The following is a 10318-nucleotide window of genomic DNA, read 5'->3' as shown; positions in this document are numbered from 1 at the left end:
GAGGAGGGCGGGGCTTCCTGAGGAGGGTGGGGCTTCCTGAGGAGGGCGGGGCGGGGGGGGGGCGGGTAGGCCTCTTCTCGCCAGTCCCAGCCGGTGGTGGGACTGGTGTCCTACAGGGAGAGACGAGACACGTGGTGCGAGGCTGAGGCCGAGGAGCGGAGAGGCGAGTGTTAGGCGTGCGTGTGCAGACGGACACACGCACCCGGGGCAGGGAGAGCGAGGTGCCGTCCCGGGGCGTCGGCACCACGGAGGATTTACCGGCCTCTGCTCACGCCCCCCCCCCCCCCCCCCAGCTGGAGCGGGAGGAGGGAAGCGGGCAGAGACGGGACCCCAGGGCCAGACGGAAGCTCCCGAGGCACTGCCTGTTCTCCGCAGTCTGCTGCCTCCCTCCTCCGCTGCCGTCCAAGCCTCCCCGGCCACGTGGCTCCTCCAGACCCCGACCGACACCGTCCCACCCGCCTCTCCCTGCACGCGACCTCCCGTGGGTGCCGGCAGAAAAGGCCGGCTCTGAGATTTCCGTTCTCCCGGACGTCCGGCCTGCTGCTCAGCGCCCCCCCCCCCCCCCGCCTCCACTCTCCTTCCACACCCACCCCCCCATCCCCTAGTTGAGGGGCGCCCAGGAGAGCACAGCAGGGGCCCGCGCCGCGTGGCTTGCAGAGGACGGGCCTGGTGGCGCCGTGGGTGCCCGCGGCCGAGCTGAGAGGGTTGCACTCCTGCTCTGGGGTGTGGGGAAGGCAATGCGGCGGACGGACGCTTTCCATTTCCCATCGTGAAGACCGCAGACGCTTTCTTCGGCGTCAATACCAGACCGCTCGGAATTCAGGGAGGTGAAACGGGCCGACGCAACGAGGACGGCGCCAGGCTGCCCTTCTGGGCCGCGTAATAGTTCCGCTCTTCAAATGCCAGGATGCCAGCGCTCTGTCCGCACCCAGCAGCTCTCATCGGAGAACCACACCGACCGCTCGGGGCCCGGTGGAGCCGTCCTGGTTCCACTAGGTCCTTCCTACTTTGTCCGGGACCCGCCAACGTGGCCATTCGGAATTCTCTTCCTGGGGACCGGATGTTTCCCCGAATACCCTTCTTGGGGAGTTTGCTTCTGGTATCTTCCTGTCAAAAACTCAGGAACTAGATTGTCCACGGACTTCAGGCCCTCAGATGCGGGTCCACTGTGCCCGAGGAAAGGACAGGCTTCCACTCGGGGTAAATGACAAAGGCTGTGATCGGACACGGCCGCCCCTCGTCCCCCTGCTGGGCTGCTGGTGTAACGCCACCGATGCTGCCGGCCGTGTGCACACACCCGCGCGGGCGACACACCCCTCGTGTTTTCCGAGGATATCTCTGAGCAGACGTGGTGCCGGCGGCCGACAAAAGAGGGCGTCTTGTGGAAGGCCCTGGAGAGCTGTACAAATAGCAACCGGTAAGCACCAGGTTAGATGAAAGCTAATTAAAAATGACGTATTAAACACGGTGCTGCCGGCTGGCGAGTGCCGGTGGTTCACGTCTGCTTCCCCAGGGATATGATCCCAGTGCCCCTTCTCTGCTGAGTCATCGGTTACCTGCGCCCCACCCCCACCCCCACCCCCGCACGCCCGGAAACACGAACACCTCCGGCCCTTCCCGCTGTTCGCCCTTCCTGTTCACCTGCTAAAAACCCTCCCACTGAAGTCATCCCACCGCCTTTAAGGGAGAGGTGTTTGGAAAGACAATGGATTATGCAATTTCATTTCAAGGGCTTATTCTCAGAAAAATGACTCAGATCATGGAAAGGGTCTGTGTATTCAAATGAGAAGTGAATCATTCCTACCTGTTTATGGTCCCTCCCTGGCTGGGACCTGGGGGAGGGAAGAGGTGAGCAGATGATAAGAGAACCAAGTGTCTGCTGTGGCAGGAGCCCCCACGTGCACTAAGGCCCCACAAAAAGCTAAGTTTTAATGGCCTTGACCTCAATCAAGTTTTTAAAACGATCTTTTCCTGGACTTGTCCGTATTCCCACTTTTCCTTAGGACGAGGAGATCGCTGCTGCGAGGAACTTGGTTTGTAGGCAACTTTGACCCAGTCCTCGGCGGTAAAATGTGCATATCAGTAACCATAACTTATGGCAAAGAGCCATTGACATTGGTTCCTTTTATAGCTTATTTGTTGCCCAAAGGAGGGGCCTGCCTGTGTGTTATTGTGTGTGGGTGCGGGATCTGGGTCAGTCCGCCCTTCGAACTGATAGGTCGCCCTGGGATTACCTGCGCGCACCGGGAAGAAAAGAAACAGAACTCAGGGCCCCGGAGGCTTGGCTTGGCGCGTGCATCGTGCACTTTCGCAGGCTCCCAGGAGAGGGCATCCACTTTTTGGAAAAATATCTCGCAGCTACCGGTTTCCCATTCCCGAGGCACACGGCGTGAGCAGCCCCTGCCCTGTGAGGCCAGCTGTGGAAAGCACAGAAGTAGGACATGCTTGCTAACCTACGTCTTTTCTTGACATAGTGTGTCGTTCAATGCCGGGGCTGAGGGCAGCAAGGACGGTCGTCGGCCTGAAGTGTCAGAGCACAGCGCTCGAAACAGGAGCACGCCGCGTGGCCGGAGAGCAACGTGTGATTAAAGACACATACCTGTGGGGATTGGCACAGTCTTTTCAGGGGTGGAAACATATTGGGGATCATATGAGCCTTGTTTGCCACCATAAGAACAAACAAAACCGATAACCCAAAGGACCAGATTAAAAAAAATAATAAAACTGCAAAGGCGCCTGGGTGGCTCAGTCGGTTAAGCGTCCGACTTTGGCTCAGGTCGTGATCTCACGGTTCGTGGGTTCAAGCCCCAAGTCGGGCTCTGTGCCGACGGCTTTGAGCCTGCTTCAGATCCTCTGTCCCCACCTCCCGCTGCCCCTTCCCACTCGTTCTTTCCTTCTCAAAAATAAATAAACTTAGAGAGAGAGAGAAAGGAAGGAAAAGAAAAAGAAGAAAGAAAAAGAAAAGCAAGGCTTCCTGTGTTTAGACACCTGACGTGCTTGGGAAGCCACTGCGCCTGACCCGCCAGCACAGTTGTGGGGAAGGCAAGGCTCACGTGTCCTGCAGGCTTGCAAAGGGCGTGCACGCTCTGCCCTGTCCCAGCTGTGTGTCAGATGGTGGTTGGGAAAAGACCATGTGTGCAAGGCACACGTGCAAAGGTACAAAGACTAAACCACAAGACGGCGATCTGCCAGCAAGAGTCACAGAACCGTGGGGCGCGCGGCTGGTCCTGCGGCTGCACCAGCCTGAAGCCTGGCTTGCGCACAGGGTTCATGCAGCTGAGGCACCAGCTGCAAGGCGCCTGCAGGGATGTGGCAGAGCTGAGGCTGCTGCACGTCTCTCCTTGGAGCAAGCGTGGCGCCCTCACCGGGGGGGCCCGGGGCTCTCCGTTCCACCTCTCTGCTCTCTCAACACAAACCTCTTGGACAATGAGTGAAATCACATGGGCGTTGAAATCTTACTGTCTCCAAGTTTTATTTTTAATAGAGAAGACAGTCCAATGTTGAGCATCCACATTTACAGCTGGTTGTGGTGTTCTAGAACCCCAGCCTGGTCTAACCCTGAAAACCCAGAGCTGGGTCTCTGTCCCCTACCAGAGGCCTGTGGTCACGGCAGTCCTGGGAGCATCAGGCTGGTAAGGTCCATGGGGGGGGACCCACGGCAGTGTGAAGGCGGCCATGCCATTTGTCCGGTGACCACAGTGGGTGTTTTGTGGGTGCTGTGCCTAGAGGAGCCGCGGGGAGTCGAGGGCTGGGATGGCCCGCAATTGTGGGACCAGACGGGCACGTACAGGGCAGCCGGGGCGGTACTCACTTGCTCGGAATGTCTGAAGAGTCCTGGCAAAACCCCACTGGCTCGACAGAAGAAGAAAGGCCTGCCAATTCGGCACACGTCACTCATGTGTAAATTATGTTTAAAAGCACAACATCAGAAGGAGAGAGACAGACTCTGTAAATCGCTGTCGGGTCGACACAGAGCTAATGCGCTCCCTGGATGGGAGTGATTCAGCCAAATGCGGTGCTTGGCACTTACGGAGTCGAGAACTGATACGGGGTGGCCTGCTATCAGTTGGCGTGCGGATGCACGTTCTCTTCCTCCTCGCCCTCTGTGACGTGTGCTCGCGGTCCCTGGAGGGACAGCAGGGCAGGCACAGAGGGGAGGGCGCAGGACGGCACACTCGGCGGGTGCGAACTCTCAGGAAGCGGCTTCTTGCCCGTCTCACGGAGCTCTGGGAGGATGGAGGTCAGCCCTCCGAGAGCTCCCGTGTCGTAGGAGGAAGGCGGATTGGAGGCAACACAGAGCTCCAAAGGAGCAGTGGGGACCACTCTGCTTAGTCGACCAACCGCTCACTGTTGAGTAGGTACCAGTTGGACAGAGAAGAAAACACGATTTCCAGGTAAGTCTGCCCTGTCCTAAGGCCTCCCGGGGAGGGAGGGGGCGTGAGACACGGGGAGACAGGGCGATGGGGTCATGGGGCACAGGGACACGGGGAAAGATGCCAGGGGGACTCACTAGATAATATGGCGCTTGGTCCCCACGGTCTCGTCCTTTGTCCTTCCCGGCAGGCTGCTTGGGTCCCCCTACAAGGAGGCCTCCGCAGACCCACGCCTCATCGCCATCGGGATATGACCGGACCCGTGGGAGCAGCCAGGAGGCTTGGAGCGTGGGCGGGAGAGGTGCATCCATACAGGCCCCGAGCAGGGACCACTGAGGGGTCCCCGATGCATCTCAGGGGACCCTCTCAGGAAAGCCATAAAGCTGACCTGTGAGTAGCAGTCACCAAATACAACACTTGCCCGCATCACATTGCCTAAGACAGGAGTGTAACTGTGGGTCAAGGATGGGAAAGGAAATGGGAGGTGACAGATGGGAAAGACACGGGAGGCGGTGAACAGCGGCAGGGACAGCACGCAGACACACAGCCGGAAGAGCACGGTGGTGCCGGACAGGTGGACATGTGAGGTCACGTAGGGCCTCTCTGGGGACAGCCTGTGGTCGCGGGTACACCCAAAGGCTCGTTATGGGATCCGACTCCGAGCAAGAACGTCTTCGAGAACGTCCTCCTCTCCCTGGCCGGTCACAGGAGACCCCGGGCTCAGACTCCTGCTCCTCCTGAGAGCCCCAGGCCTCCGAGTGCCCATCACGCCAGCTGGCCGAGAACTTCCCGGCAGCGTCTTCCAGCCTCCAGGCTCTCACTCGCTCTTCCTGCTTCTCTGAGAGAGCCCGGGTGGCAGTGAAGGGGTCTGTGAAACGGGCTAGGACCGGGATGAAGACGCGACGGAGTGCTCAGACGCCTTCTGCTTATCCGGGGCCCGATCATCCACATCCACGAGGGCTCCATCCCGGAGCCGGCCTGATCTCTACGTGGGACCTGAAAGTGAGAATGACCCTGTTTGTCGACAGAGGACGCTCGTGAGCCCCTTCAGGATTCCGTACAAGACGCCCCGTCCTGTGGACCGCCAGAACCAAGGCTGTGACGTAGCGGTCCCCGGTCTTGGCTGCTGCTAGCGACGCGGCTGGTTGTGCCCGGACGCTGGACACAAAGACTCCAGTGGTCTTCCCTGGTGGTGGTGCCCAGCCACCACGTGGAAACAAAGCTTAAAGCTTGATTAGTGCCTGCTTGCATTTCCTTACGTTTTGGCTGCTTTGTATCTATAAATATGGACCAAGTTAGCTGCTTAATGGGAAGTATTCTGAAGTATGAGCAATCAGAAAAGTAGTTACACACAGTCTTATTGCCCAGATACACCTATTAACGTTTTGTCCTTTCCTCCTGGGTCTTTGTTACTGTTTTTTAAGCACAGTTGAAATCACACAGTAGATACAGTTTTGAAAACTTAAGAAGGCTTAACATAGCATAACAATTTCCTCATGCATCAAACAATTTTGTAAACAAAATGCAAACACGATTTTTTAATGGCAGCATAAAACTGAAATATAAGGATGAACTACATTTTACATTTTCCTCTCTTAAATTACAATTCTAATAATATTAATATTGGCTCCTACTCATGGAGCCCTTGCTATTTCTAAACACTGTGGTCAGCATTATATATAGATTATCTGGTTTTGATTGTCAAATCAATCCTATGGAGTAAATACTACCGTTTTACCAATATCAGAGGGCAGGAAACCAGGACTCCGTGGGGACTAATGGTCCCTGGCAAGTGACCCAGCTGAACAGGATCCAGACTTCTTCTGGGGTCCCCATGCCCCACGCACACGTGTCAAACCCCTCCCCTGGGGCGGGCTTTGTGCAGGTGCCAGGAGCGCAAAGCCGGGGAGAGACCGAGCTGGGTCTGCTCACAGCGTCTCACCGTCTGGCAGGGCACTCAGAAACACACTAGCACCCGGTTGGTTTTGGGGACGTCACTGGACATTTCCACTGTGTCTCCTCTTTTGTCAAATGGAGACACTAGGACCAGTCATGACCGCCGCGAAGAGCGGTGAGAAGTGAAAACAGGGAGAGTCCTCCTCATGTTGTGCGGGGGGCCTGGCAGCTCCCTGGTGGTGGAGAGGAGCAGAGGGGGGACCGGGCACAGTAGTGCCCAGAGGGTTGCAGACCTTCCAGTGTACGAGTCAACTGAACAACGGAGCGGCGCCCGGGGGGCTCAGTCGGTTGAGCTTCCAACTCCTGGTTTCGGCTCAGGTCATGATCTCACGGCGGGTCGAGCCCCGCGTCACACTCTGGGCTGCCAGTGCAGAGCCTGCTTGGGATTCTCTTTCCTTCTCTGCCCCTCCCCTGCATGTGCACTCTCTCTCTCAACATAAATAAGTAAGCTTAAAAAACTATTTTAAAAAAGGAATCAACTGAACAATGGACTGTTATTCAACCTTCAAAATGAGGGACGTTTTCATACCTGCTACAGCATGGACGGGCCTGGGGGACGTTATGCTCAGTGAGATAAGCCAGACACAAGAGGGCACATTTTGTGTGATCCCACTGACAGGAGGTACCCAGAGCCGTCAGGTTCAGAGAGACACAAAGCGGGGCTGGGAGGGGGACAGAGAGTCAGTGTTCGGTGGGGACAGAGTTTCAGTTTTACGAGGTGAAAAGGTTCTGGAGACGGATGGTGGGGACGGCTGCACAATGCTGTGAATGTGTTTACCATCCCTGAACTGGACCCTGAGAAATGGCTCCATGGCGGCTTTTATGTTATACGAGTTTTATCGTGATAAGGAAGCAAGCGCCAGAGTTCTTCTCTGCTGTGCTGGGCTGTGCGTGCTCCCTATAGGGGCTGGAAGGGTGGGCTCCTTGCTGATTTACCACAGCAGGTGGCATGTGGGACTCCCACCCGCTCCAAGGGAGGAAATGATGAAAGGTGAGACCCAGGGTCAAAAAGAGAGAATTGGCCTGGACAGTGACACGAACCACCTCGGGGGGGCAGGCAGAAAAACTGAGGCTTTCCCACCTCACGTGTGCTGGAGACATTCTCGGGTGGCGTCGGCGTGTCCCGAACTAGACCCTCAGGACTCGCGTCCCTGCTTATTCAGCACTGCTTATGCAGCACCGTCGGGGTTCACGTCAGAACTGGTTCCAGAAATTTATGACCATTGGAAACCACTGACTCAAAGGAAGAGACAGAATTTCAGGCAAACACAGTGAGAGATTTGGAGGTGGGGTCCCCAGACCCCAGACTACACCTGCACAGTGGCAGGTGTTCTGGGTGGCGGGTGGAACCCGAGGAAGGCAATTCCTGGGGTTTCAAGCACGGTGGGCCCACAGGAGTGGAGGCTGGAGTCCGCTGTGGCAGCCCAAGGCAGGGGGACGGTTCCCGTAACCAGGGATAGCTCACTGGGCAACTGTGTTCAGCAGGGCCAGGATCCAGAATGAGGAAGCAATGTTGTAGAGGTCTCTGAGCAGTCCAATTAAATATTACAAAGTTAATGCACTAAATCTTGTGCTTTTTGCTGATAATAGAGCCCTTGGGCTCTCACTTACAACCTACTCACTCATACAGATAATTCAGGCAAGCCTGGCTACGTGATTTCTCCGCTCATGGTCTATCAGAAATTGAAGAAAGCTCAGAGGAGGAGGACAGGGGGCTGGCTGAGGCAGGTGAAGACAGCACTGCGGCCCTGACAGCAAAGGAGGGGCATGAGGCATTGCATGGGATTAAAATAATAAAACAGCTTTGCAGCCACGGGCAAATAATATCATGTACCTAGTGTGAGGGGTCCAAGAGAAAATCCAAAATGGTGCCTGAAATGTTTGGTCCCATAATGGAATGAAATTTCCTTCTCTAACAGAGATTAAGGACATTTGCTCCTCTGGAGGGTATTCCTACCTATCTGTGCCTGTCTCTGGAGGACAGGCTGAGGGGAAAGATGAGCGCTGAGATCAGTTCTACTTCTGGGACCCCATGTGTAAAGAGCTGGGAATTGCTGTTTCCCCATCGTATGAGTTTCCTAGCAGCCACTGTAACAAGTGTGATCAACTGGGTGGCTGAAAACAATGAGAATTTACTCTCCCCTGGTCTGGAGCTGCAAGTCCAAAATCAAGGTGTCTGCTGGACCTCCCTCCCTCTGAAGGCTCTGGGAGGACCCTTCCCCGCTCAGCCTCCAGTGGTTCCTGGTGTCCCTTGGCTTTCCTTGGCTTGCACATGCTTCACTCCAGTCCCTGCCTCCTTCTTCACATGGCATTACCTCTGTGTCCAGATGTCCTCCTTCTCATAAGGACATTAGACACCGGAGTAGGGCCCACTGTCCTCCAGTATGACTTCATCATAACCATTGCGTCTGCAAAGATCCTATCCGCACATGCTGAGGTTCTGGGTGGAGTGGATTTGGGGCATACCATGTGATCCAGTACAACCACCCTTTACCCATCCCCTTGGTCCCTCCTTCCCGCCTGCTCCCCGCTTTTACTTTGGAGATCCATCCAGTTCCGCTGACTTCCTGCTTCTCAGGTGTGTTCAGCCAACCAGAGCACAGCCAGCATGGGAGGAAACAGCTCCGTCATCCTCAGGTGAGGGCAAGGAAGCGCCAGGGGCAAGTCAGCCTGGGAACTGATAGTTGTCGGTTGGGCTGGAGCCAGCCGCTAGACTCCCAGACACCCCAGTGCCCAGCATAGCCGCACCAGAGGTGCAGTCGGCCCCCTTCCCATTTTGCTGGCTCCATTTGGGTTCCCTTTACAACCCAAAGTGTCTTAAGGCTCACCTCCGTAGGCCTGTTGATGGCCGACTCATCTGTCTTCCAAATCAGGCAGATAAATAAAGGAAACAAAACCTTTTCTGCTTTGGGAAGAAGTTAAAAAGGCACTTGGTTGTATGGCCAACCCAACTGTCATTTGTTCATCACCCAAGAGGGCTGGGCCAGTGAACTACAGAGCCCAGGACCTTTTGGACAATGGAGGATTCCTACCTCTGTGCAGAAGGCTGGTAACAGTTTCAGTAATGAAGGAGTTTTACTGGGAATACAAGATGTGTGAGACCCCTTGACAAGCCCTAGGCCCAGGAAGTCTTGAAAAAGTGAACAAAATGAAAGTAATCCAGATATGGTCTGATGTAGAGAGAGGAGACATCCCTCAACAGGGCACATCCTGAAACCAGTCTACAGTAGTTCTGGGGGTATAAATGTATGGATATAATATGATAAGCAGCTATGGTGATCATAATCATAAGTCACTAAAAATCATTAGAGGCCATGTGCCTCTAGAATATAAGCATCTATTATTTTTTGAAAAAAATCATAAAAATTTTAAAAGGTGAATATTTCAGTTATCTGAAAAATGTATTCTTAGAATGCTTCTTGACAATGTCAGATAAATTAAGAATTACTTAATAGCACCTCTGTAAATATATGCATTTGTTTGAGAGCAGAGAGGAATCCATTTGTGGTGTTTCAAATAAAGAACATACGTTCTCTGAGATCTCTGTTCAATGCCCGAATGCCTATTTATTTTTCCTATTTCTCCTATAAAGAAATAAGAATTGTCTGAAGAAACAAAGACTGCTTATTGCTAACATGCAAGTTTGCATGACTGTCTAGATGAAGTTTTCCTCACTAATTACGATTCTGTACTCCTAGGTATATATCCAAGGGAAACAAAGACAGACGTGTGTCCCAAAAGGACTTGTACACAAACGTTCACGGGAGCATTAGTCATAATAGCCCAAAAGTGGAAACAACCCAAATGTCTGTCAATGGATGAATGGATAAGCAAACTGTGTTATATCTGTACAATGGGCTATTATTTGGCAATACGAAGGCTTGAAGTATGACACATGTAACACTGTGGATGAACCTCGAAAACACTGCGCTGAGTGACCATATGTTGGAGGATTACACTTACATGAAAGGTCCTGAACAAGTGAGTCC

The 10318-nt window shown here is 54.4% G+C and overlaps 1 long non-coding RNA gene across 1 annotated transcript; it reads left to right on the top strand.

The window, feature by feature from the left end:
• Nucleotides 1–2908: 2908 nt before the first annotated feature.
• Nucleotides 2909–5951, top strand: LOC123587902. The gene is made up of 2 exons (XR_006707598.1): nt 2909–4394; nt 4564–5951. It is a non-coding gene; the product is annotated as an uncharacterized LOC123587902 (long non-coding RNA).
• The last annotated feature ends 4367 nt before the right edge of the window (nt 5952–10318 follow it).

This window comes from Leopardus geoffroyi, chromosome D3, assembly GCF_018350155.1.
Source record: "Leopardus geoffroyi isolate Oge1 chromosome D3, O.geoffroyi_Oge1_pat1.0, whole genome shotgun sequence".
In the NCBI taxonomy this organism is placed as follows: Eukaryota; Metazoa; Chordata; class Mammalia; order Carnivora; family Felidae; genus Leopardus; species Leopardus geoffroyi.
Note: the sequence above shows the minus strand (reverse complement) of the source record. Positions and strands in the feature narration are given on the sequence as shown.